The 21140-nt window shown below is 41.0% G+C and overlaps 1 pseudogene; it reads left to right on the top strand.

Moving 5' to 3' along the window:
• The first annotated feature begins 17758 nt into the window (after positions 1 to 17758).
• LOC110309635 (ubiquitin carboxyl-terminal hydrolase 15-like) lies at positions 17759 to 20082 on the top strand (annotated as a pseudogene).
• The last annotated feature ends 1058 nt before the right edge of the window (positions 20083 to 21140 follow it).

Below are 21140 nucleotides of genomic sequence, written 5' to 3'. Positions count from 1 at the left end.
ACATGAAATATCAAAAATATATTTGCTAAACAAGGCCTGCATAACAGCCACACCAGCCAACATGCCAATGTGGAATTTAACAAGGTCCTACTCCTAGGTAAAGAGATACAGGCATCCAGTGGCTACTGAGGGAAGAAGAATATATGTTATGCTGGAGAAAGCTTCCCAGTAGATTAACTAATCCCTGTGGTCATCCTTAAAAACATGTACATTTAAGGAACTCTAAATTGACTCAGTAGGTTATTTATGTATATATGTAGTGTGTGTGTGTGTGTGTGTGTGTGTATACATAAAAATGTAACACTAAGAAAAGAGGTCATAAATTTAAGAGAACATGGAGGACATGGGATTAGTTGGTGGAGGAGGTAGGAGTGGAGGTTGTATAAGTTGTACAAGTAGTTGTATTCATATATCACATTATTAACAAATTTAAAACATAAAAGACAAAAGAAAGCCCACAACTAACCATATGTTTTCTCCTCCAGGAAACATACTTCACTACCAAAGATATACACCACTTTAGGTTAAAAGGATAAAAAAATGTAATTTAAGAAAATGAAACTAATAGACAGGCAGGTGTATAAATTCTAATATTTAAAGAGAATAGACTTCAAACTAAAAATATAAAAAACAAAGAAAGTCTTTTTATATTTGTCAATGAGACACCGTTCATTATATTGATATTATAATTCTGAACACATAGGTACCAAACACAGAAACCCCTAATTTCATAAGGAACACTTCATGTAAGACACAAATTAATAATAGTGGTAGTAAGTGACTGCAGTACCCTACTCTCACAAATAAATAATTAAGAGAGAAACATTGAGTTAAGTGACACAGAGAGTCAAATTCATTAATATACATCTATAGAACATTCTACCCAAACACTAAAGAATACATATTCAAAGGAAAACAAACAAACAAAAAGGCTACAAGCCAATATCCCTCATAAATATAGATGCAAAAATGTTCAATGAAATACTGGCAAATTAAATACAGGCGTATAGCAAATAGATCATCCACTACAATCAAGTTAGCTTTAACCTAGAGATGAAGGCATGGTTCAAAATCATATAAATGAACTTTAAAAAAAATAGTCATATCTCAGTGATGCAAAATCAGAATGGTTAAGATCAAAACTAAATCAAGAACACATGCTGGTGAGAATGTGGAGAAAGAGAAACACTCCTTCATTGCTGGTGAGATTACAAACTAGTACAACTTCTCTGGAAATCAATCTAGTGGTTCTTCAGAAAATTAGAAATAGATCTACCTGAAGTGAAGACCCAGCTATATCATTTCTGGGCATATAACCAAAAAAATGCTCTACCACACCACAGAGCACATGCTTCACTATGTTCATAGTAGCCTTATATGTAATAGACAGACGCTAGAAACAACCCAGATGTCCCTCAACTGAAAAATGAATACAGAAGATGTGGTTCATTTACCCAATGGAATACTATTCAGCTACTCAAAATGAGAACATCGTGAGTTTTGCAGGTAAATGAATGGAACTATAAAATATTATTCTGAGTGAGGTAACCAAGACCCAAAAGGACATGCATGGTATGTAGTCACTGATAAGTGAATATTAGCTAAAAGGTACAGGATACTCATGATACAACTCATAGCCCACATAAAGTTTAACAAGAAGAAAGGCCCAAGTAAAGATGCTTCCATCCCACTTAGAAGGGAGAAGGAAATAATCATGGGAGGCAGAGGGAAAGAGAGACCTAGGTAGGAGAGGGGAGAGGTAGGAGGAAAGAGGTAAGAATCAGGTATGGGGGGGGGAGACAGGAGAGAAGCTCAGAGGGCTAGAAGAACGAATGGAAATATATAGCTGTGGGAAAGGGACTAGGGGGAACCTCTAGAAAGTCCCAGAATCCTGGGATATGAGAAGATCTCAGGACTCAATGGGGGTAACCTTAGCCGAAATACCCAACAATGGAATAATGAACCTGAAGAGACCACCTCCTGCAGATAAACAGGGCCCCAGTGGAGGAATGGTGGTCACCAACCCACCTTCAAAATTTTTGACTCAGAATTGATCCTGTCTAAAAGAAAGGCTGGGACAAAATATGTAGCAGAGACTAAATAAAAGACCAACCAGTGACTGGCCCAATTTGGGATCCATCCCATGGGCAGGCACCAAACCCTGACACCATTAATGACAACAAGTTGTGCTTGTAGACAGGAGCCTAGCATATCTGTTCTTTGAGAGGCTCTACCAGCAGCTGACTGAAACAGATGCATATACTTACAGCCAACCCTTGGACTGATGTTAGGGACCCCTATAGACGAGTTAGAGTAAGGATTAAAGGAACTGAAAGGGAGAGCAACCTCCTAGGAATAACAAAAGTATCAACTAACTTTGACCCCTCAGAGCTCCCAGAGACTAAGTCAGCAACCAAAGAGTATGCATGGCACCAGCACATATGGACCAGAGGACTGACCTGCTTGTCTGGCCTCCGTGGAAGAGGATGTGCCTAATCCTCTTGATGCCTCAGGGAAGGGATGCTGGAGGGGGTGAGGTTGGGGTGGTTGGGTGGGTGAGGGGAGCACCCTCTCAGAGGCAAAGGGGAGGGGAAGAAAATGAAGAACTGTGGAAAGGGGGACCAGGAAGGGGGCAATATTTGGAATGTATAAACAAAATAATTTAATAAAAAGAAAAGAATAATTTCAACCCTGAAACCAAAATTAAACCAGTTTCTAATTATAACCATAGTCTTAGCCGTAAACACTACTCTAACATTCACATTAACCTTACTCCTAACCCTAAAAATAACTATAACACTAAATATAACTCAATTCACAAATCTAACCAAAAAACTAACCTTAACCTAAGCCCTAAACCATATTCCTAGCCCTAACCCTTTTCTAAACCCTAATATGAACCTATAGTACTAACAATAAATCTGAATGTAAACCTAGAGTAGCACTACTCCTAAACCCAACCTTAAGTTTCTAACCCCAACTACACTTATTTATAGCCCTAATCTTAACAATAATGCTAATACTAACTCTAAGCTTAACCCCATTCTAAACCCTAATCCTCACACTTTCCTAGACCTAACATCAATTTTATCTCTAGCCTGACTTAAGCTGACCCTAATACTAACACTAATTGAATTTCTAGCTGTAATCATAATTTTAGCACTGGATATGATTCTATCCCTAACTCAAACATGTGTCTAATCCCAACCATTACCCTGCCATTTGGCATAAACTTAACTCAAAAGCTAACACAGAATTGTCCCCAGCTCTAACCATATTGTAATCATAAGCCTAAACATAATCCTATACTCAATGCTTGTCCTCATCCCAAACACATTCATAGTCCCAACATATTAAGCTCACCTTAATCTAAAACCCAACACTAACTCTATTCTTTTTTTTCACAATTTCTACTTCTCCTCCTCCTCCTCCTATCTATCTATCTATCTATCTATCTATTATTATTATTATTATTATTATTATTATTATTATTATATTATATTATATTCACTGGTGCTTTGCCCTTCCTATGTATGTCTTTGTGAATGTCAGAATTCAAGGAACTGGAATTACAATTTCCTCTGGAAGAGTAGCCAATGAACCATCTGAACCATCATTCAAGTCCCCAAGATACGGGTTTTTTGGTAGTGGTGGTGGTGTTTTTTAAGATTTATTTATTTATTTTATATATATAGCATTTTGCCTGCATGTATGCTTGCAGGCCAAAGGGTGTCATGAGAACTCATTATGAGCTACCATGTGGTTTCTGAGAATTGAAATCAGGACCTCTGGAAGAGCAGACAGTGCTCTTAACCTCTGAGCCATCTCTCTATCCTGCTAAGTCTATTCTTAAACCTAATTCTAAACAAGTTATTAATGCAATATCAACCCCAAGCAAAATATTCTCTTAACCTTAATTTAACCATAGCCATAACTACAACCCTAGCATAATGACCACTCCTATAACTAAATATAAACACAAACCTAACCATAAGACAGCTCAGTCCATAACCCAAACATATGCATATCCTTAACCATTTCCCAAGCAAGTGACATAAGGTAAACCATAACATTGATCCCAGTTTTAACTCTAACTTTAGCCATAGACAGAAACCTGACTCAACCTTAACACTAACAAAATCAATAACAAAAACATTGAACATAATATACCTAAGTTTATCCATAGCCCTAAACCAGCTTCAACCTTAATCCAAATCATAAACCTAGCCAAATTCATAATGCGAATTCTAACCCTAAATATATTATAACCACACTCCTGATCCTATCCTTAACCCCAAATCAGCATTAGAGCAGCTCTAGCATAACCCTAACACTGACACAGTTAATGATTATAGACATAAATATGACCCCAAACCTCTTCTTAAACCTAAAACTTACTTTGCCATAATCATTATGCTAACCCATGTGAACCTGATTAATAACTCTAGCATTATAGGTAAGCCATAATTCTTACCCAGTCCCTAGTCATAAAACTAACACTAATCCTACTCATAATATTAACACTAATCCTATTTTGTCCTAGCACAAGTGTGTACCTGAACAATTGACTTAAATATAACATTGATCCTATACTTAACCATAGTCCTATCCCTAAATATAAAACTGACATTAATCAATCCTAACTTTGGAACTAAGCTTAACTCTTATCCTAAATTCTAACCCTTATCCCTAATCCTTACCCTAAACTCTTTCCATAAAATATAACCTTAACCCTAATACCTACCTCTAAATTTAATGGTACTCTAAACACTAAACCTAGCCTTAAACATTAATGAAAATCTTAACCTCAATTGTAGCCCCTAAACTGAAATCCAACCCTCATCCTAAATCTAAACCCTATCCTTAAACTATTCATAACTGATTTTTGTGATGGATAATTTTTATGTCAATGCTGCTGCCTCTAAAATCAACAAAAATTCAAGATGCCAGGCATTCTCATAAGACACATTTTATGATCAGATTATTGAAAAAGGATGGTAGACTGTCAGGATTCATCATAAGAAAAGCTAAAAACTAACAGGTAGTTTTCCTGAGGTGGCTGTGCCTTGGATTAAAATTTACAATGGAATAGCTCTAAAAGGCAAGGCCCAGGAGAAATTCATCTTAGGAAAGAATCTAGCTATGAATATATATTTATTCATATTCATATATATATATAATAAAATAAAAATTTATACACATAACAATTGCTAGGTAATAGCCCACCATTTTGAGTAGATCTCTGAAGAACAATGAAGATATACTGTCTTGTAGTGGTGTTATATAAACAAATTGATGGTTTCTTAATCCTTAATGATGATCCTATAAGAATTCCTAAAATTTTATTAGTAACTATTAAGCTCTGTGATAGTGGGACTACTACTAGATTCTCTCTGATAATCAAAACTGCAATGAGAACTCTGCCAATCTTTAGTGTCATAAGTTAATTGCTTCTGAGATAGCAAGGAGACATCTACTATTTAGGGCACATTCCAAGAGATTGTAAAACCATTAAGCAAACATCATTTTAAAAAAGAACTAACAATTTACTATAGGTGCTAGGACAGAGGGTAAAATATTGACTGGCTTCATCTATATAAAACTTCATTAATACCTTGGTCACAAAAGTTAATTTTAACTCTCCATGAACCTACTGAGCTTGGGAAAGATGATGAATGCTTAGTCAGATAATTCATCCTAATAGATATGTGTGTAAAAATTCTCTGTTGTATCCTTCTTATTTGATTTATGATTTGAATTTATGTGTGAACTTGTGATGAACATTTTATCATGAGGTCATGAATTCTGAAAGATGTATAAGTGCTGAGGACAAAGAGAAGAGAGCATTCTCCTTAGCCCACTTTTCTTAGCATTCTCCTTATTCCCCTTTTCTTAGTACTCCTTATCTATTTTTTTCTGTTAACTGCTTATTCCCCCTTTTTCTTACATTCCCCTGTCCTCTTTTTTCTTAAACATACCCTTATTCCCCTTTTTCTTAGAAGCTACCTTCCCTTTTTATTAGAGAGATTTTATAGGAACTTTTTTAGAACTTGGAAATAAATGCTAAAATCATTTTTCAAAGTTTCCCTTTTTCTTCCTGCAACTTCAGCTATTTTGGCTGAAAGTTATTTTGAACAGGTCCTGTGGAGATAGAACAAAGGCTACTTTACTTAATCTCCTGCTGTTTTATGAGAGAGATGCTAAATAATTTCTTACCTTGGAGAAATTCAGAAGGCAGGTCAGCTACTGAAACAAAATGACTTAGACTTAAGGCAGGAAAATGTTTTATTATCAAACAACAACCTTAAATATCTTGTAAGACCAAGTCTTACCCCCACCAATGCAATTCCCCCTCCACTGCTTCAAGAAGAACCAAACAAGAAAGGATATTCACTTATATTGCACTATTATTGCAACCCTCTTATTTGGACTTCCAACATTGAATACCAGCAGCTGTCCAGTAATTCTCCATGCCTTCAGTACTGTTTGGAATTGCTGAGATATCCAGCTTCCAGGAATGAGGAGCCAGTAGATTTTCCATCTCTCTAATGTAACAAAGCAATTGTTAAACTATCCTGTAAGACTTTCTTTTTAATCCCAAGCATATATATTGTGTATGTTGTTTTACTTTAGAATGCATTTATTAATACAGCGTCTCAGCCAGACATGAGAACAATAACCCTAACCATACCATAACCCAAAGTACTAAGACAAACCCTAACCTAAACAAGCCCAACCAAACAACCCCAACCTCTAACCCTTAACTACAACCCTCTAACTACAACCCTAATCATTATACTTTAACTCTTGCCTTAAACCAAAATGTTAACCCAAACCCAACCTTGGTGGTTACTCTGAACCCTAAGACTTACCTTACACAATCATAGCCCTAACCCTAACATTAGTAAGTTCAACCCTAATATCTAACTCACTAATCATCTAACAGAACTCTAACTAGCTCAACCTAAGGTAATACTTAAACCTACACCTTAAAGCCTGAACCCTATAACTTAACCTGTACCTTACTCTAACCCTATAAGTAACTATAAGTAATAAATGCATTGGTTCACCAAGTGAATCCTTCAAGTAATCATTGTATTGTTATGGCCTTAGATAGGAGGTCAATTTTGTTTACATTTCCACAAGAAAAAACCATACACACTTGATGCCTGAACGGGGACCAACAGAACCAAAGATGATTTGTGATAAAACAATTTTCCCATCCTAATCCTTTACTGTTTCTTACAACTTAGGCAAAGAGAATACTAATTAACTTTTTGCTAAAGTCCTCCCTGGATTCCCAAAATTTGCCAAATCTGGATGTAATTAAAGTGAAGAATAAACTGGCAAAAGTGATAGAAAATACCACTCAGACTCAACCTTTAATACAGAAAAAAAAAAAAAAATTCTGAATTGGCATGCAGACAGGGGTTCTAAAGATGAGCCAATATGACAGTCTGATAATCATGGATTATTCAGCATCTGGGATTCATAAATTGGGAAAGATATTAAATAAGCAATAAAATAGGCCATTCTGCCTTCCTGTCAGCACCAGAACTGGGTCACCTAGGGCCCGGAGTCGGCAGACACCACCAAGGTCCCCAGAGGGGACCTTGCCTTCTTAGGATCACTGGTGAGTGGGACACAACATCTGTTCCAATTCAATTGGGCAGGACTTGAGACAGCAGAAGGGAAGCAGAAAACTGGCTTGACCAGGGGCACAAGTCCCTTCAGGTTGGCACCAGCACCGGGTCACCTTGTGCTCAGAATGGGAAGACAACCCCACAGTCCCCAGAGGACTCTCTCCACGTGATGTTAGGATCACTGACCAGACAGCTTTAAGGTCCTCAAAGGAGACACCATTTCCAGGCACTGTAATGAAAGACCCGCAACATGAGGACTCCCCCACGTTCTGACTCAGGAGAGGCAACACCCCAAATCACTCACGACAAACAGTCTTGCTGCAAACTGCATGAGGCCTTTTTATTTAAAAGTGCTCTCGGGCCCACAGTCATACACCACACAGGGGTAGAGGACTGTGGTTCCCCGAGTAGCTGGGTAAGGGGGTATTTAAAGGAAGAAACCACAACTCAAGGAGGTAGGAAGGGCATTGTTGGAAAATACCAATAATACCAGTTAAGAGTCACAAGGAAGTGCAAAGTTACAGGAGTCACAAGGAATACCTGGTAATTGTGCAGGTTATTTCTCAAGACGGTTTATAAGAACCCCTAAAAATAGCACTTTTGTATAGAGGGTTCCAGCAATGGTCAGGGTGGGTCAGGGTGACTTTTTTTGAATGAACACTCCTTGAACCCAGGAAGCTGGTGGGTGGAGGAATATCGCTATCTGTTTTATGATTAGCATCTCTTGGAGCATTGAGTCACAGAGGTCACATTCTCAAGCCTGGGCCTAAAGGCCTAGAATTTTGCTTTTATGTTATACTTTTTCATTCCCCACTTCTACTTGTTAGTAGTTCTAATCTTAGAACTAGACACTATCTTCTCCCTGACATACTTGATCCTTTAGGGCCTGGTACTGTTGTCTCAAAACTAAAAGCCGCATTACACTAATTCTTGTTCTAATAAAGGCGACTTGCCTATTTAACACACATGGACCCATAACTAAAAGCAGAAGCAAAATCATACGGGTAGAAATTAGGGTGGTCAAGAGTACAAGATAAGGGCCTTTCCATTGAGTCTCAAGGTTTTCTGCGTGGAGGCATCTAATGTAGACTGAATCTCTAACTTGGAAAAGATGTGGGGCTTCCAGGTCTTCTTCTCTTGAGTAGGCATTCTGGAGCTGCTTCTATGCTTGCTGTCTCACCCACTCGAGTGCCTTGAGCCTAGAGAACAAAGGCTAATGTCTTAGTCAGGGTTTCTATTCCTGCACAAACATCATGACCAAGAAGCAAGTTGGGGAGGAAAGGGTTTATTTGGCTTACACTTCCATACTGCTGTTTATCACCAAAGGAAGTCAGGACTAGAACTCAAGCAGGTCAGAAAGCAGGAGCTGATGCAGAGGCCATGGAGGGATGTTCTTTACTGGCTTGCCTCTCCTGGCTTGCTCAGCCTGCTCTCTTATAGAACTCAAGACTACCAGCCCAGAGATGGTCCCACCCACAAGGGGCCTTTCCCCCTTGATTACTAATTGAGAAAATGCCTTACAGCTGGATCTCATGGAGGCATTTCCTCAACTGAAGCTCCTTTCTCTGTGGTAACTCCAGCTGTGTCAAGTTGAAACAAAACTAGCCAGTACAGCTAAGAAAGCAACACATCAGCACTATGTACAGAGGATATTTTTACCAATGGAGGGGGCCCCCCGTAGAGTGATTCATAGGGGTTCAGTATAAACTGTCCAGGGGTGTTTCTAACCCTGAAGAGCACAAAGGGTAGGAAAGCTATCCAATCATTAGTGGCAGTCTACAGTGTCAATTTGGGAAGGGTTTCTTTTATGGTTTTTTTCATCCTCTCTACCTGCTCTGAGTTTTGGAGCCTGTATGCACAATGTAACTTCTAATCAATCCCCAATATCTTGGACCGTCCCTGACTTAATTGGGCAACAAAGGCAGGTCCATTATTGGACCCGATTACCTTGGGTATGCCAAACCTCGGGAAGATTTCTTCTAGGATCTTCTTGGCTATCACATTGGCCATTTAAGTCCTGGTAGGAAAAGCTTCTACCCACCTTGAAAAGGTGTCTATTAACACTAATAAGTACTTGTTGCCATATCTAGCTGGCTTAGATTCTGTAAAATCTACCTCCCAGTAGGTTCCATGTCAGTCACCCCTGAGCATCTTTCCCAGGAGTATATACATGGAGTGTCCTGCATTAGTCATAGCACAGGCCTTGTAGCTTTTGACTATTTCTTCTGCCAAGTCAGAGAGTCCTGTAACATAGTAGTAGGAGGACCTAAACACACCTTTTAATTTCTTGGCCCCCAGGTGGGTCAAGTAATGTAAGTTGGTAACATACTTGCGTCCTTCTTCCCGTGGGAGGTCTAGTTTTCCTTCTTCTGTTTCTGTTATACAGGGTTTCCTTTACCAGTCCTAATTTGTCCATAACTTGATAGTCTTCAGGGGTGTATCTAAAGCTGCTCTCTCTGACATCATAATAATCTTTAGGATCCTTGACTGCCAGGATCATTGCTCCTTGGGCCACCTGCTTGGCAGTTAGATCTGCCATTTGATTCCATTTAGCCACAGCATCTTAGGTCTTTCTCTGCAGATGTCAATGGTCATCTTTGTATATTGCTCTGTACAGTGGCAAAAGCATACCTGCTATCAGTGTAAATGTTGATAGACTTCCCTCTTGCCATTCGTAAAGCTTGTATCAAAGCCACAAGTTCAGCTTTCTGGGCCAAAGTCCCTTCAAGGAGGCTGCTGGCCTAGATCACTTGCTTTCTGTCCACCACTGCACTGCTGCCCCCACCTTCTGCTTACCTTCAACCATGAAGCTACTGCCATCCGTTTACCAGATCGAACTCCCAGGTCAAGGCTGATCTGATCCTTCAGATCATTTCGAGTACCAGTTTCTTCTGCCAGAATGTCAGCACAGTGATGAGTAGGTGAAGTCTCGGGCAGTAGGGTAGCGGGATTGAGGATAGCAGGGGGAATGAAGATCACTCATTCAGTCAACTAAAGCTCTGATAATATGTCATACGAGAGTTGGTCATCCATCAGTCAGGGGGACTGTTGGATAATGCTTTCAAGAGTGTGGGGTGCCACTACAGTTATTTGCTGTCCCAGAGTGAGCTTATCAGCATCCTTGACAAGCAGAGCTATGGCAGCAATAGCTTTCAGGTAAGAAAACCACCCCTGGCAACAGGGTCTAACTTCTTGGATATGTAAGCCACTGGCATTTTTCAAGGTTCCAAAGTCTGAGTAAGGACTCCTCTGGTGACTCTGCTCTCTCTTCCACATAAAGAGTGAAAGGCTTGGTTAGGTCAGGCAAGGCCAAGGCTGGCTGTCAGTAGGGCCTTTTTAATTTCTTTAAAGGCTTTCTGGTGATCTGGGGTCCACACAAACACCTCCCCTTCCTTGGTTAGGGGGTACAACGGGGCAGCTAATGTCACCAACACAGGTATCCAGAGTCTGGAGAAGCTAGCTGTGCCCAAGAATTCCCTTACTTGTCTTGGTGTCGTTGGGGTAGGGATCTAAGTTAGTCTTTTTTCTGGCTTCTTTAGCCACTGCTTCCTGTCTCGAAGGGTGTATCCCAAATAAGTAACTTCAGTCTGACACAGCTGAGCCTTTTTAGCTGAGGCTTGGTACTCCAACTCACTTAATTCTGTTAAGCACATTGGTCTTCTGTTGCCAGATTCCTTGTCTACGTTCTATCTTTTCTTTCTCTCCTACCACTGCAGCCAAGATTCTAGTCAAATTTCTTTCTTGTCTATGATTCCTCCTGTTTTCTCTTTCGTCTGCCTCCCACCTCTCTCTTTCATGTCTACCTCCCACTCCCCCACCCCCACCCCTCTGGTAATACACCTTCCAATCTCTGAAGTTTCTTTCTGATATCCGGAGCCGACTGCCTTATGAAGGCCAGGGCCACTGAGGCCTTCTGGGTTTCCAAGGTAAGATCAAAGGGAGTGAACCACCTGAAGGCTTTCATAAGCCTTTCAAGGAACACTGAGAGATGTTCAGTCGGCCCCTGGATTACCTCTCTCACCTTAACCAAATTAGTGGGCTGTTTTGAGTTGCCTTGGATACCAGAGCCTGGCGATAGATTTTGAAGCTCTCCCTACCTTCGGCCATGTTGCAGTCCCAACGGGGACAAGTCAAAGGGAATCCTATGTCAATCTCATTTTGTAGCTGTAGGCTGCATGTTGGCTTCCAAAATATTTTTTTCTAGCCTCTAACAGAATTCTCTCTCGATCTTTGGTTGTGAAGAGCATCTGCAACAGCTGTTGACAATCATCCCAAGTAGGCTGATGAGAGAACATAAGGAACTCCACCAACCCTGTGAGGCATTGGGGATCCTCTGAGAAAGGGGGGTGATTAGTTTTCCAGTTACAAAGACCAGTAGAGGAAAATAACCAATACTGAAGGGTTTGAAGTTTGGGCGAGTCCACCAGAGTCCACCTGGACTCTGCGCTCTGCGGCTCCATGTACCTGCAGCAGTCACCTCCTGCCACCCCAAGGGGTTCAGGGTTCCCCCTGTGGCTGGGGTTGAGGCTGTGGATAAGGGAGAGGTAGTGGACTAGGCCACTCAGGAGGCTTCATAGATTTTGGAGGAGCCGATGGATTTAGCTGGTAGCTCCAATTCAGGAGAAGCCTTCAATTTCTCTTGTAACACAAGTATACAACCACAATTTTGGGAAGCAAAACCCAATTTTAACAGTGTAAACAATCCATTCTCTTTAAAAATCAATACCAAAAACATTACTTGCTACAAAGTTTGGCTGCCTGTTCCTGCACACAAACGCAAGATGGTGTAGCCGCCAATACCTCAAAAAGACACTGTCCTAAATCCTATCTTTTATAAGTATGGTTTCTAGGATAAGAATTAACATAGAATATTACCCAATTCAGGCATATCGTTAGAGACCTGTCTCCTTGGGTTGTCTCATGCTGCATGTTGTAGTTCTCTAAATCACTCCAACCCAGAGTTACCAGTTTTAAGCCAACTTTTTGTTACCAATGTTATGAAAGATTCCGAAAGGAGCCCCTCGCTCAGGCCTCAGGACAATATCGGATTCCCAAGAACTCATGATAGACCAAGCTTGATGCAAACCACAGGAGGCTTTATTTGGGAAAGCCAGAGCTCTGGGGATGACTCATATCCCACGTAGGGGTAGAGGAGTCAATCTTGAGGGGAAAGAGGACCAAGTTTTTATAGGCCCTCAGGGGGGAAAGGAGAAGGTGGGGGGGGATAGGGGATTTCCAGATCTAAACAATGTCTATTCTAAAATGATTGATTCCTCAAGAAATGGGTATGGGAGGGAAACAAGGAAAGAGTCTAATGAAGGAAGGTGCAGCACTCTGGATTGGCCCCGACTATGGTTGCTGGGAAGATTTCCCGACTCTTTCCCAGCAACCAATATCACAAACACCTGGAAGTGAGGTGCAGCAATGGGCACACACCTGGTCAGAACATTGGCAGACACACAGGTTCGAGGAGTGGCCAGAGCATTGTGCACCTCTATTTTTCTAAATCAGTGAAGCTAGTTATACTAACAATGAAATCTATTTTGCCAATTTCAGGGCTTCTGTGACCTTTTACATTCTGTCAGGATCTTTCAGTTACCAATTTTTAATCATAACCAATAACTTATGAGCCAATAATCTATAACCAAGACATATAAAACATATTTATACCTTTGAAACTATTCAGAAACAAAAATAAAATGGCCATATACATTTGCTTACTTAAACCAAACAAAATTCTTAATTTTTCTAGCTTTAATTTCAAGAGAGGAGCACCTTGTCACCTGATGAATTCAATCACAAGCACGGAGATTTTTGTAGGAAAAACAGCCATCAGTTTCCTTACCATAGAACTTGGGAAGCTTCTGGTCCCTTTAAGAGTAACATTTACAATCAGCTCCTAGCAGGGCTTCTCCAGTCACACTGGACTTCTAATTACAGGTGCAGGACTCCAAAGGCCAATTGATACTGTCTATTTTTTTCTCACCAAATTATCCCCAGATAGTCGGACAGTACTGCTTTTCTCAAACCCGTTCTCTCTTGTGTAAACTATCTCTAGTCAGGGTACAAAGCACCAATGAGAATTACCGTTGCTTCTCTAAATTTTCACATAGCTCTAAACACATACACAAAAACACACAAAACAGAAACCAACAGATCCAGACACATGAGACCCTTTCTCATCCTCCACAAGCAGGCAAAAGAATTAGACGATTTCGGAGGGGGAAGCTTCTGTGTCATAAACAGAACTCAGTCCCTCTGAATGATCTCCAGAGGCTACCAGGAGTCCCTGGCTCTCCCTAGGGATGCTCTTCCCAGGGCATCCCCCAGGGCGGCAGCCTGTTGGTCTTCCTAGCACGTCTGCTGACCACAGTCCTCCTGTCCTTATGGCCTGAGAGTACAGCTGCAAATACAAAGCGCACACATTACAAAAAACCCCATTGTCTACAAACACCATTGTCCGCTTCCACCAGGATGACCAAAACCAGATAAACCAAACTCAGGTGGATCCAAATCCAGATTGATCAGTATAAACTCAGACAGATCAGATCCAATACTCAGGCTGATCAGTATCTAAACTCAGGCTGATCCAAACTCAGATTGCACCGTGTTTCAGAAACAGAGGACGAGACACAGACAAACAAACCAACACAACAAGCTCACCTTCATTTCAGAAAACACACACTCAAACCAGAGACACTGGATGGCACGCACACAAGAAGGGATCCCCATACCTCCAAGTCAGTTCTCGGGTGTGAGGGATGGTCGCGTTTCCCTGCCAATGCACCAAATGAAAAACCCACAACATGAGGACTCCCCCACGTTCTGACTCATGAGAAATGGTCTTGTTGCAAACTGCAAGAGGACTTTTTATTTCAAGAGCACTCTAAGAAACCACAACTCAAGGAGGTGGGAAGGGCATTGTTGGAAAATACCAAAAATACCAGTTAAGAGTCACAAGGAAGTGCAAAGTCACAGGAGTCACAAGGAATACCTGGTACTTGTATGGGTTATTTCTCAAGACAGTTTCTAAGAGCCCCCTAACATTAGCACTTTTGCATAGTGGATAACTGCAATGGTCAGGGTGGGTCAGGGTGACTTTTTTTTTTTTTGAATGAACAGTCCTTGAACCCAGGAAGTGGGTGGGTAGAGGAATGTCACAGAGGTCACATTCTCAAGCCTGGGCCTAAAGGCCTAGAATTTTGCTTTTACGTTATACTTTTTCAGTAACACACCCAAGATCTTAGGACAACAGGATCCCAGGATAAGAGGAGCTGGGATTTCAGGGTCTCAGAGGAACCTTGACTGCCAAAAACTCTGACACACCCAGTATCTCAAGTTCACAGGAGCCCACAATCAAAGGATCACAGAGAAAGCTGAACTCTAAGGAGTCCTGAATCAACTGGGATTAGGGACAGGCTCCAATCAGATATATTGAGGACAGCAAGCACTTGAGATATTCAAATGGCAGGAGGAAAGCAAAAAAAAAAAAAAAGCAACAGAAACCAAGGTTACTTGGCATCATCAGAATCAAATCAAATAGGGAGGGAGAGGGGGGCAGACTTGTCTAGTCCCTGATTTTAGTGGGATTGCTTCCAGCTTCTCACCATTTACTTTGATGTTGGCTATGACAACATCCTTAATCATCAGGGAAATGCAAATCAAAACAAACCTAAGATTCCACCTCACATCAGTCAGAGTGGTTAGGATCAAAAATTCATGTGACAGCAGATGCTGGCGAGGATGTGGAGAAAGAGGAACATTCCTCCATTGCTGGTGGGATTGCAAGCTTGTACAACCACTCTGGAAATTTGGCCGTTCCTCAGAAAATTGGACATAGTACTACCAGAGGATCCAGCAATACCTCTCCTGGGCATATATCCAGAAGATTTTCCAACTGGTAAGAAGGACACATGCTCCACTATGTTCATAGCAGCCTTATTTATAATAGCCAGAAGCTGGAAAGAACCCAGATGCCCCACAACAGAGGAATGGATACAGAAAATGTGGTACATTTTCAGAATGGAGTACTACTCAGCAATGAAAAACAATCAATTTATGAAATTCCTCGGCAAATGTATGGATCTGGAGGGTATCATCCTGAGTGAGGTAACCCAATCACAAAAGAACTCACATGATATGCACTCCCTGATAAGTGGATTTTAGCCCAAAAACTTAGGATACCCGAGATATAAGATACAATTTGCAAAACACATGAAACTCAAGAAGAAGGAAGAGCAAAGAGTGAACACTTTGCTCCTTCTTGGAATTGGGAACAAAACACCCATGGAAGGAGGTACAGAGACAAAGTTTGGAGCTGAGATGAAAGGATGGATGGAAAGAGAGGCCCATTGGACTTGCAAACTTTATATGCCCCAATATAGGGGAATGCCAGGGCCAAAAGAATGGGAATGGGTGGGTAGGGAAGTGGGGGGTGCTATGGGGGACTTTTGGGATAGCATTGGAAATGTAATTGAGGAAAATATGTAATAAAAAATATTAAAAATTAAAAAAAAAGAAAGGATGGACTATCCAGACATTGCCCTACCATGGGTGTCCACCCCATAATCAGCCACTAAACTCAGACACTATTGTATACACCAGCAAGATTTTGCTGAAGGTACCCTGATATTTCTGTCTCTTGTGAGGCTAAACCAGTGCCTGGCAAACACAGAAGTGGATGCTCACAGTCAGCTAATGGATGGAACACAGGGCCTCCAATGGAGAAGCTCGAGAAAGTACCCAAGGACCTGAAGGGGTCAGCAACACTATAAGTGGAACAACAATATGAACTAACCAGTACCCCCAGAGCTTGTGTCTCTAGCCGCATTTTTGGCAGAAGATGGCCTAGTCAGCCATCTTTGGGAAGAGAGTCCCCTTAGTCTTGCAAACTTTATATGCCTCAGTTCAGGGGAAACACCAGGGCCAAGAAGTGGGAGTGGGAGGTAGGGGAGCGGGGCAGGGGGAAGGATATAGGGGGCTTTTGGGATAACATTTGAAATGTAAATGAAGTAAACACCTCATAAACAATTGGAGGAATAAATAAATAAATAAATAAATAAAATAGGCCATTCCAATGTAGTTAGTAACTAAAAAGAAGATAAGATCAGTTTGAACACTGTAGAGGCAGAAAAACAGTAAAGTAACTGTCTCTTCCTCCTTCACTGCAAGGCTTCATAACCTGATGCAAGACATGGGAAGCAGTTACTGGTGGACTGCTCATATAAGCCAACAAGAATATTCTTAGTTAATATTGGTGAGGTCCCCGTGAATATTCAGGGCATTGTAGGCTTAGATTTTCCAAACTTTTAATAAGGGTTCTTCAATGCTTTAATATCCCTTGTAGCCCATCACCCACTAGACGTAATGGAAATGATTTGCTAATAAAGCAAATGAGAATTTGGACATGTTTAGAAATATTGACCAAGCCATCTCAGTTAGTCAAAAGGTTCTCCAGTGCAAGAGTGAGGACTGAAAAGTAAGAGACAAAGAGAAAAACTGCATCATGGCCTTAGTCAATTCTGAGACTAAAGGCAGGTTTATTTTTTCCCAGTCCACTCTTTACAATTTGCATGCAAGTATTAAAGGAGAGTAGTATCAAGAGGGACAAGCAAGACAATAAACACAAATAGTCAAGGAACATGCAAGACAATAAACAAACTTCCATGATCACTCCTGTGATCACTGTTCCTAAAGGTCTTATCAGGATGATTAAAATATCTGTGCTGACTTCCCTGTCCTACTCCAAAGTCATATTCATGCCTGAAGCCTACCTCTTCTGTTCCACCCTAATATTAAGATTCCTGCCTGAACTTACTTCTTTGTCATGCCCTAATGTCAAATTCTTGCCTGAAGCCCATTTCCTTGTCCTTGGCTAACATCAGATTCCTGTCAAGGGGTCCCTCAAACTCTCTCCACAAAATATTTCTTTGGGGCAAGTACAATTTATTTTGTCAGGATATCAACAATTCAGTTCACACAAATCAGCAGTGGGAGCTTGATCAACTTTCAAACACCATTCACTAATCACCAGTGGTAGGACTAGCATATACCATTCATGAATCAGCAATGGCAGGTCCTTCCAGAAGAAAGACTCTACCAGTCAGCCCACATCCATGGAAGTGGTAAGAAGCCACTGGAACACCACCAGAGTTTGTTGGTACATTTCTGTCTATGAAGTCATGACCAATGACTTACCATAAAGAATGGTAAGATGTACTAATACCACCCAGTATCATCAGCAAAGATTAGCATCAGCAAAAGCCAATGATGACCAGCAAAGAATGGCAAGGTATACCAATATGATCCAGCATCATCCACTTATGCTACTTTTATCATGCTAATTTGGTCCCCAAAATTACATGGGAACCTACATGTCTGCATGTAAGAAATTGAGGTACCCTGCCCCCAGTTGATTTTGATTGGTAAATAAAATTGCCTGCAGCCAATGACTGGGTAAGAAGACAGAGACAGGACTTTAGGATGCCTGGGCAAGGGACAGAGGGAGGAGGAAGAAGATATAACCACCATGCTGGGAAAGGAGAAAAGCCCAGGCCTGAGAGGTGCAGAAGAGAGAGCACAACAATCATATAAGAGCCAGGGAAGAGTGGCCCCAGGGGGCTTCCCAACTGGGAATAATGCAGCAAAGATGGAATATAGATTTTAGTAAATTATAACTCAGAAATATCAGAGGGGAGGTTTTAGCTGCATGGAGACTTGGGAGTGGCCCAACCATTGACCTATTTAAGGCATTATTAAAATATAAGGCTCTCTCTCTCTCTCTCTCTCTCTCTCTCTCTCTCTCTCTCTTTGTGTGTTTTGTGTGTGTGTGTGTGTGTGTGTGTGTGTGTGTGTGTGTGTGTGTGTGTGTGTGTTTCATTCAGGAACACAGAATATTGGGGCAGGTAGCCAAGAACTTACATTGCCACCACTAGTCAATCAGAGAAGAAATTAATTGACAGCTGCAACATATTTATATCATTTCCAAATATCATGTGTTCTCTCAAGTGTCCCCTCTAGAAAAATATCACATGCCCTTTTTCTAGGCGTCCTCCATAAAAACACCACATGTCTGTTCTTAGCAAAACATCTTTCCATGTGTCTGCTTCAACAAAAACATCCTCTCATAAGACAGTTTCCAGAAAATCATCACATGACAAAACTGAGTCACCGAAGAAACCAGAAATTTCCACTTCAGGGCATGAAAGACATTAGAGAAAGAACAAGTATTGGAGGAATTTGAAATAAAACAGATCATATGTAATTCTTAGGGGCATGTGGCCAAATAGAACTATATTCACAGAGGAAGTTTTTTTTGGTTTTGGTGTGTTTGGTTTGGTTTGATTTGGTTTTTAAGTTGATTCAGCAAGGACCTAGTGACTGGTCTGGGGTTTGTATGGCTTTCAAGAGTTCCATAGTGTACCACGAACAACCTGGACTGGCTTTTAGATTGAGCATGTAAGGTGTTAAAGCACTCAGAAGATGGGGAGAAAGGGAAAGCAGAGAGGATCCTTAGACCTTTTGGGAAATGGATAATGCTTTGTCTTAATTCGGCTCCCAAAAGCCACTTCCAGTCACTGAGAGTCCCTGTGACCCAGGTGCTTTGATTGAAAAAGAATTTTTATGTAGGTGGATGGCATTCCCACAATGCTCCAGGGTGGTCCATCATCATCATCATCATTGCTGCCAGCTCCACTACCGCTAGTGGAAGAAGGTGGCGGAAGGTGGAGTGGCAGACCTGGACACCTAGTGTTCTGACATCGTGACGCTGCTCAAAACCTTTCTCCAGAAAGGGGACACCTGACAAATGCTGTGGGGCTGGAATCATTTTCGAGTTAGCTAATAAGCGACAGCTGGAAGACCTGAATTGAAGTACTTGGATCATTAGTTTGTATCTAGTAGATATTCGGTGGTTCAAACAGTGGAAAAAATATGTTGGCTTTGACAGTTGGAACAAATACCAGATGGGAGATCAAAATGTCTATCCTGGACCCATCCGTAACGCTGGACTTCTCAAAGACGGTAATGCTCAATCAATTAAGGAGCACCTTATTGATGAATCGGATTAGATACTGTTGCCAACTGAGAGCTGGAATAAACTTATCAGCTGGAACAAGCTGATGGAAGGCCAAGAGCCAATAGCAAGGAAGGTGGTAGAACAGGGTGTGTTCGAAAAGCACTGCAAAGTAGAAGTCTACCTCACAGAACTGAAGATCTGTGAGAATGGCAACATGAACAATGTTGTAACTCGGAGGTTTAGCAAAACTGACACAATAGATACAATTGAAAAGGAAATAAGAAAAAAATCTTCAATATTCCAGATGAAAAGGAGACCAGGCTGTGGAACAATTATATGAGCAACACATTTGAGCCACTGAATAAACCAGACAGCACCATCTGGAGGAGGACAATATGCAGCTTTTGCAAAAAACAAAGATGATGTAATATGGTACAGTTTTGATGAGAGTAGTCTCTCCACTTCATGTGAAGACCAAACTGTGTCCAAAGCAGCATACATGCTTCTACCAGAAACAGGACACTCTCAGTGGAACTGGCTTCTTCCCTCTTGACAGAGAAACTAAAGGTGCTTCAGCTGCCACAGGTATTCCCCTGGAAAGTGATGAAGGCAGCAATGATAATGACAATGACCAAGAAAATGAAAACTGTGTGCACACTAATTAATGAAAGTCCAAGAAGTCATAGGAGAGATTTTCCTGCTGGTGGTGTCTATGGAAATAGAGTTATAACCACAAGAAACAGAAGTCTGAGATGAGGAGTTTCAGATACCCAAATGTAAATCCTTTATCAGACTTTAACTTGTGCAGTACTTGAAGTGAAACACAGTGAAAACTTTAACAGAAATTGTCTCTTAATACATTTACAGTCTTGTAGGAAATCACACACAAAAAAATCCCTTTTAAGTATTGCTGTATAACCTATGTCTGGGCAGGTGGATGGAGGTAGACCTTTTTAGATTGAAAGAACAAGGGACATAGGGGCAAAGAGGAAGAGGAGAATTGCCATGAAGGGGGAACAAAGGGAGCAAACTTAAAAGCCTGCCAACAGGTAAGAATCCAGGAACGTAGCCCTGGGGGCCACTCCCCCAGTTGGGTCTGAGGTAGCAGAGATGAAATATAGATTTTAAAATATGTTAATTCAAGAACATCAGAGGGCAGTGTGTGCTAGCTACAGGGAGGTTTAGAAGTGCCCAACCATTGAGCTAGTTAAACCATATCAAAATTAGCTGGCATATGTGTGTGTTTCATTCATGAATCCAGAGCTCTTGGGCAGGTGCAGCACACATGCATCCTGCCAGAAGCTCAGTCAGGTTAATCGACTATTCACCACTACAGATGGCACCTAATACAGGGCAAGAAGTCATTTTTAAAAATTAATTGGAGATTCCCAAATGAAATATGGATGTGCCATAATTTAAGATCAGGAAGTGGGGAGAATTGGTTTCTCAGCAAGCCAAGCTGAGTCACATGGTTCCTACAC

This window comes from Mus caroli, unplaced genomic scaffold (genome assembly GCF_978045245.1).
Source record: "Mus caroli unplaced genomic scaffold, Mus_caroli_1 scaffold_12, whole genome shotgun sequence".
NCBI lineage: Eukaryota > Metazoa > Chordata > Mammalia > Rodentia > Muridae > Mus > Mus caroli.
This window is presented reverse-complemented; position numbering and strand designations above follow the sequence as displayed.